Source organism: Ranitomeya imitator, chromosome 2, assembly GCF_032444005.1.
Source record: "Ranitomeya imitator isolate aRanImi1 chromosome 2, aRanImi1.pri, whole genome shotgun sequence".
Classification (NCBI taxonomy): domain Eukaryota; kingdom Metazoa; phylum Chordata; class Amphibia; order Anura; family Dendrobatidae; genus Ranitomeya; species Ranitomeya imitator.
The window spans coordinates 625,866,473-625,874,837 of record NC_091283.1 but is presented as its reverse complement, the minus strand read 5'-3'; positions in this window follow the sequence as shown (position 1 = coordinate 625,874,837).

The following is an 8,365-nucleotide window of genomic DNA, read 5'->3' as shown; positions in this document are numbered from 1 at the left end:
AAAGTCGGTAAAAATTTGAAGTGGGGATTCTTTAAAAGGCCACAAACCCCCTTCATTGGTTGGTTACCTGGTGGTGGTCTGGTGGTAATGGGTGGCATCCGGCGATGGTATGTCGGGGTCACATGGTCGTGAGTTTTGAGTGACACCTGGCGATGGAACATCGGGGTCACGTTAACAGAATGGAGGTAACCTCTTCCCCTGGACTCGCGGTGCTCCTGAGCTAAAATTAAACGCGGCTAGGAGTAAAAAGCGGGGGGAAGAAGGGGCAATGCCATGGAAACATAGACCACCAGACTTTAGAATTTTTATGACTTCAAGGACCCTACCAAGAGTCTTGGTAATTACTAATAAATTGGCTGCTGTGGCCGTTTAATATCCAAAAGAAAATGTGTCTGTCATTTTTCAGGGGAGTGAGGTCAAAAAGGGAGGATAATCGATCTGTCCAGGGTCATGAGCAGTGTAGGTGACCCCCAGGGAACGGTGCTTGAACCCTTTCTATTCACACTATATACATCAGACTTTCAGTATAAATCTGAACTTTGCCACCTTCAAAAATTTTCGGATGACTCCGTGGTTGTGAGATGTATTAGGGGAGATTGGGTGGATGAAGAATATAGAAGGGTGGTGTCGAATTTCGTGGATTGGTGCAATGGTAACTATCTACAACTAAATGTTAAGAAAACCAAGGAGTTGGTGGCCAACTTGTTATGACCTGGTGGTTAGGACAACAGTGGACCTGGTGGTTATGAGCACACAAAATGACCTGATAGTTATAAATAACATAGGACAAGCTCTGAGACGTGGGAACTCTGCTGACCGCAATCCCTAATCCTATCACACACACTAGAAGCAGCCGTGGATTGCTCCTAACGCTCCCTAGGCAACTCGGCACAGCCTGAGAAACTAGCTAGCCCTAAAGAAAGAAATATAAAGCCTACCTTGCCTCAGAGAAATTCCCCAAAGGAAAAGGCAGCCCCCCACATATAATGACTGTGAGTAAAGATGAAATCACAAACTCAGAGATGAAATAGATTTAGCAAAGTGAGGCCCGACTTACTGAACAGACTGAGGATAGGAAAGGTAACTTTGCGATCAGCACAAAAATACTACAAAAGGACCACGCAGAGAGCGCAAAAAGACCCTCCGCACCGACTCACGGTGCGGAGGCGCACCCTCTGCGTCCCAGAGCTTCCAGCAAGCAAGAAAAATCAAAATAGCAGGCTGGACAGAAAAATAGCAAACAAAAGAAACACAAGCAGAACTTATATGAAACCAGAACACATGAGCTGCGCGCACAGTGAACAAGCCCGTAGAGACATGTTCACACCACCAAGAGACTTGAAAACACAAAAAAGCACAGTAAAACCAAAAACACACTGTTGCAAAAAAATCACAGTGGACAGCAAGTGCTAGTAAAAAGATGGAAAAAACAGGGTATTTGGTTGATACGTTTTTTGCAAAAAATGTATATTAAGCCGCTCTACCAAACGTCAAGGTATACCCATATCAGAGCAGTCCTAACTAATGTATGTAATCCCTATCTGATGTATTTAAAACCTGGTCATATGTACAATACCTGTATGAGCAGGATTCAGAAAAGGAATGTCCATGTGGACACGCTGGACAGAACGGCTCCTGTGCGCACAGCTCAAAAAAGAGGGGTGGAGGCCTCCCCAGTCTTGTGGACACAAGAAAACAATTATATGAAACCAGAACACATGAGCTGCGCGCACAGTGAACAAGCCCGTAGAGACATGTTCACACCACCAAGAGACTTGAAAACACAAAAAAGCACAGTAAAACCAAAAACACACTGTTGCAAAAAAATCACAGTGGACAGCAAGTGCTAGTAAAAAGATGGAAAAAACAGGGTATTTGGTTGATACGTTTTTTGCAAAAAATGTATATTAAGCCGCTCTACCAAACGTCAAGGTATACCCATATCAGAGCAGTCCTAACTAATGTATGTAATCCCTATCTGATGTATTTAAAACCTGGTCATATGTACAATACCTGTATGAGCAGGATTCAGAAAAGGAATGTCCATGTGGACACGCTGGACAGAACGGCTCCTGTGCGCACAGCTCAAAAAAGAGGGGTGGAGGCCTCCCCAGTCTTGTGGACACAAGAAAACAATTATATGAAACCAGAACACATGAGCTGCGCGCACAGTGAACAAGCCCGTAGAGACATGTTCACACCACCAAGAGACTTGAAAACACAAAAAAGCACAGTAAAACCAAAAACACACTGTTGCAAAAAAATCACAGTGGACAGCAAGTGCTAGTAAAAAGATGGAAAAAACAGGGTATTTGGTTGATACGTTTTTTGCAAAAAATGTATATTAAGCCGCTCTACCAAACGTCAAGGTATACCCATATCAGAGCAGTCCTAACTAATGTATGTAATCCCTATCTGATGTATTTAAAACCTGGTCATATGTACAATACCTGTATGAGCAGGATTCAAAAAAGGAATGTCCATGTGGACACGCTGGACAGAACGGCTCCTGTGCGCACAGCTCAAAAAAGAGGGGTGGAGGCCTCCCCAGTCTTGTGGACACAAGAAAACAATTATATGAAACCAGAACACATGAGCTGCGCGCACAGTGAACAAGCCCGTAGAGACATGTTCACACCACCAAGAGACTTGAAAACACAAAAAAGCACAGTAAAACCAAAAACACACTGTTGCAAAAAAATCACAGTGGACAGCAAGTGCTAGTAAAAAGATGGAAAAAACAGGGTATTTGGTTGATACGTTTTTTGCAAAAAATGTATATTAAGCCGCTCTACCAAACGTCAAGGTATACCCATATCAGAGCAGTCCTAACTAATGTATGTAATCCCTATCTGATGTATTTAAAACCTGGTCATATGTACAATACCTGTATGAGCAGGATTCAGAAAAGGAATGTCCATGTGGACACGCTGGACAGAACGGCTCCTGTGCGCACAGCTCAAAAAAGAGGGGTGGAGGCCTCCCCAGTCTTGTGGACACAAGAAAACAATTATATGAAACCAGAACACATGAGCTGCGCGCACAGTGAACAAGCCCGTAGAGACATGTTCACACCACCAAGAGACTTGAAAACACAAAAAAGCACAGTAAAACCAAAAACACACTGTTGCAAAAAAATCACAGTGGACAGCAAGTGCTAGTAAAAAGATGGAAAAAACAGGGTATTTGGTTGATACGTTTTTTGCAAAAAATGTATATTAAGCCGCTCTACCAAACGTCAAGGTATACCCATATCAGAGCAGTCCTAACTAATGTATGTAATCCCTATCTGATGTATTTAAAACCTGGTCATATGTACAATACCTGTATGAGCAGGATTCAAAAAAGGAATGTCCATGTGGACACGCTGGACAGAACGGCTCCTGTGCGCACAGCTCAAAAAAGAGGGGTGGAGGCCTCCCCAGTCTTGTGGACACAAGAAAACAATTATATGAAACCAGAACACATGAGCTGCGCGCACAGTGAACAAGCCCGTAGAGACATGTTCACACCACCAAGAGACTTGAAAACACAAAAAAGCACAGTAAAACCAAAAACACACTGTTGCAAAAAAATCACAGTGGACAGCAAGTGCTAGTAAAAAGATGGAAAAAACAGGGTATTTGGTTGATACGTTTTTTGCAAAAAATGTATATTAAGCCGCTCTACCAAACGTCAAGGTATACCCATATCAGAGCAGTCCTAACTAATGTATGTAATCCCTATCTGATGTATTTAAAACCTGGTCATATGTACAATACCTGTATGAGCAGGATTCAGAAAAGGAATGTCCATGTGGACACGCTGGACAGAACGGCTCCTGTGCGCACAGCTCAAAAAAGAGGGGTGGAGGCCTCCCCAGTCTTGTGGACACAAGAAAACAATTATATGAAACCAGAACACATGAGCTGCGCGCACAGTGAACAAGCCCGTAGAGACATGTTCACACCACCAAGAGACTTGAAAACACAAAAAAGCACAGTAAAACCAAAAACACACTGTTGCAAAAAAATCACAGTGGACAGCAAGTGCTAGTAAAAAGATGGAAAAAACAGGGTATTTGGTTGATACGTTTTTTGCAAAAAATGTATATTAAGCCGCTCTACCAAACGTCAAGGTATACCCATATCAGAGCAGTCCTAACTAATGTATGTAATCCCTATCTGATGTATTTAAAACCTGGTCATATGTACAATACCTGTATGAGCAGGATTCAGAAAAGGAATGTCCATGTGGACACGCTGGACAGAACGGCTCCTGTGCGCACAGCTCAAAAAAGAGGGGTGGAGGCCTCCCCAGTCTTGTGGACACAAGAAAACAATTATATGAAACCAGAACACATGAGCTGCGCGCACAGTGAACAAGCCCGTAGAGACATGTTCACACCACCAAGAGACTTGAAAACACAAAAAAGCACAGTAAAACCAAAAACACACTGTTGCAAAAAAATCACAGTGGACAGCAAGTGCTAGTAAAAAGATGGAAAAAACAGGGTATTTGGTTGATACGTTTTTTGCAAAAAATGTATATTAAGCCGCTCTACCAAACGTCAAGGTATACCCATATCAGAGCAGTCCTAACTAATGTATGTAATCCCTATCTGATGTATTTAAAACCTGGTCATATGTACAATACCTGTATGAGCTGCTCTGATATGGGTATACCTTGACGTTTGGTAGAGCGGCTTAATATACATTTTTTGCAAAAAACGTATCAACCAAATACCCTGTTTTTTCCATCTTTTTACTAGCACTTGCTGTCCACTGTGATTTTTTTGCAACAGTGTGTTTTTGGTTTTACTGTGCTTTTTTGTGTTTACAAGCAGAACTTAGCTTATGCAGAGGAGACAGGTCACAAGAACGATCCAGAAGAGAGCAAGACCAATACTGGAACTGTTGTGAACTCTGTGGTCAGGCTCCCTCCTGTGGCCAAATGTGGTACTTCGGCTGATTCTGTTTATGGGCTTCCGTTGGTGGACATGAGTGGTACTGCGGCTTCTGAGTTTCCTTCCTCAGGTGATGAGGCTAAGTCATCAGCTGCTGCTCTATTTAACTCCACCTAGTGCTTTGATCCTAGCCTCCAGTCAATGTTCCAGTGTTTGTCCTTTTGCTTCCTGGATGTTCCTGTGGCCTGTTTCTCCAGCATAAGATAAGTTCTGCTGGTGTTTCTTTTGTTTGCTATATTTTTCTGTCCAGACTGCTATATTTCTTTTTCTTGCTTGCTGGAAGCTCTGAGATGCAGAGGGAGCACCTCCGTACCGTGAGTCGGTGCGGAGGGTCTTTTTGCTCCCCTCTGCGTGGTTCTTTGTAGGGTTTTGTGTTGACCGCAAAGTTATCTATCCTATCCTCGGTCTATTCAGTTAGTCGGGCCTCACTTTGCTAAATCTATTTCATCTCTGTGTATGTATTTTCATCTTTACTCACAGTCATCATATGTGGGGGGGCTGCCTTTTCCTTTGGGGAATTTCTCTGAGGCAAGGTAGGCTTATTTTTCTGTCTTCAGGTCTAGCTAGTTTCTCAGGCTGTGCCGAGTTGCATAGGGAGCGTTAGGAGCAATCCACGGCTACCTCTAGTGTGGTATGATAGGATCAGGGATTGCGGTCAGCAAAGTTTCCACGTCTCAGAGCTCGTCCTATGTTTTGATTATTGACAGGTCACTTTGTATGCCCTGTACCTCAAGGTCCATTTTGGTTCTGAACTACCTAATCATAACATGGAACATTGACTGGTGGCATGGAGGAAATATCTAAATGGAGTCAAATAGAGCCGCCACCTAACGAATTAACTTCGTCACCTGTGGAAGGAAACTCAGAAGCCACATCCCCACTCACTTTCGTCAGAGGAAGCTCATGGACAGAACCAGCCGAAGTACCATTCATGACCACAGGAGGGGGCTTGGCAACAGAATTCACAACACCAACTATAGCAGGATTAAGTTGGAATGCTTACCGATCACTATTGCTGGTCAGGAGGTAGTGCAGGTGGAGAGTTATAAATATTTGGGGGTCCATTTGGATAGCAAACTGGACTGGAGATGCCACTCAGAGACTGTCTACAAGAAGGGGATGAGCAGATTTTATTTCCTAAGGAACCTGAGGTCTTTTAATGTGTGCAGCAAAATGTTAGAAATGTTCTACCAGTCTGTAATGGCAAGTGCCATCTTTTTTGCAATCATATGCTGGGGTAATAGTGTGCAGGCCTCTGATGCTAATAAGCTGAATAAGCTTATCAAAAAGGCAAGCTCTGCTGTCGGCTGCAATCTGGACTCTCTTGAGGAGGTAGTGGAGAGAAGAACTCTGAGAAAGTGTAGGGCAATTATGAACAATAATGCACATCCACTATATGAGCTATTCATGAGACAGAAGAGCACCTTCAGTAACCGGCTAATACTTCTGAGGTGTAAGAAGGAAAAAATTAGGAAATCGTTTGTGCTAACTGCTATGGGTATGTACAACAATAACATTAGGGTTAAATCATAAAGGTGATTGTCTACTTTATTTCTCCTACTTTTCAGTTCACCCGCTGAGTATGTCCTATTCTAATGTATAATGTCCTTCTGTCAACAAACCGTCATGTCAACTAAGTAATTCATTTTATGATTCTTATGATGTAAGTTGTGCTGCTGTGATACCATAATTTCCCACGGAATTAATAAAGTGCATCGTATCGTATCGCAAGTACAAAATGGACAGCAGAAGCACAAAATGGACAGCAGAAGCACAAAATGGACAGCACAAGCACAAAATGGACAGCACCAGTACAAAATGGACAGCACCAGTACAAAATGGACAGCACCAGTACAAAATGGACAGCACAAGTACAAAATGGACAGCACAAGTACAAAATGGACAGCACAAGTACAAAATGGACAGCACAAGTACAAAATAGACAGCACTCGGACCAATGTTATTCTAGAGGGCGCTGCAGAGGAGCGATTATTTTCTGAATGTGAAAACATGGCAGCATGCACAAGTTTATTCTAAAAATGGGATGAGACTCGCCCGTTCAGGTCTATAGGGGCACAAATCAGATGCCATACCGAGCCACAGTGCAACATCCGATATTTAGGAAAATATTGCAATTCTGTACCTTAGGAAACTGTAAATGGGTATTAGACGCTGCGGTAAAAAAACGGATTGTATATGGATAAGTGAAAAAAAAATCGTCTCACTTTTCTTGATGACTTTTTATACCTACTCTAGGACATACATCTATTTCTCAGGCTATGTGCACACTGATTTTTTTTTAATGCGAGTTGCTTCAAGAAACAATATTTTTTAGAGACATTTTTTTCTGAAGAGGTTTAGAAGAGATTGCGATAGATTTTGAAGTAAAACTCTTCAAAAACTTATTTTAAAAAAAATGTCATGCGCTTTTCCACCCTTCAATAATTTTTCAAATTTCGAGGAAAAAAATGTTGAGAAAAAAAAATGTAAAAAAATCTCCTCATGTGAAACGCAAAGAGGAGATGACGAATTGTGAGGTGAATTTTGGAGGATTGTGTGTCAGTGAATGTTTCTATAACCTGAGAAATCCCATATTTGCTCCAGAACTGTATCTATGACAGAAAACTGACTGGATGTCATCACTTCTCTACATATTAAGGCATACTTGGCTCATGGGTGCCACACACAGGACAAATTTAACTCAGGCATGTAAGGGGAGGATGCAGGAGTGGGGGAATTCCTGTTTTACACACTTCCCCACACCACCAGGGCTGAAGTAGGGCTACTACCATGTCTGCATGATAAAACACAGGCAGCCAGCTGGGGACCAAGTGTATTCAAAACATTGGGAACAATTGCATACCATTGCATACCAATAGATAAAGAATTCCAGGATAAAGAATTCCAGGATAGCAAGTGACAAGAAGTTGACACCATGAGCCTCCCAGAGCACTGGCCAATCACAGCACGGGATTCAAACACTATCCCCCCCCCAAAACCTGGAGAGTCAGGGGATAAAGCTCAGTCGAGGAGTTCAAGAGAGGCCTGGATGTCTTCCTAGAGCAGAACAATATTGTATCTTACAATTATTAGGTTCTGTAGAAGGACGTAGATCAGGGGATTTATTATGATGGAATATAGGCTGAACTGGATGGACAAATGTCTTTTTTCGGACTTACTAACTATGTTACTATGTTACTATGCTTCCCTGCACTGTAAGCGCCGTCCGTAAAGCAGAGCGGTGATGTCACCGCTGTGCTCTGCTTTACGGCCAGCCAGCGCTGACACAGTGCAGGACAGCAGAACGCCGGAGGACGCCACAGATACCGGAATGTAAGTATGTAGTGTTTTTTTTTTTTTACATTTACACTGGTAACCAGGGTAAACATCGGGTTACTAAGCACGGCCCTGCGCTTAGTA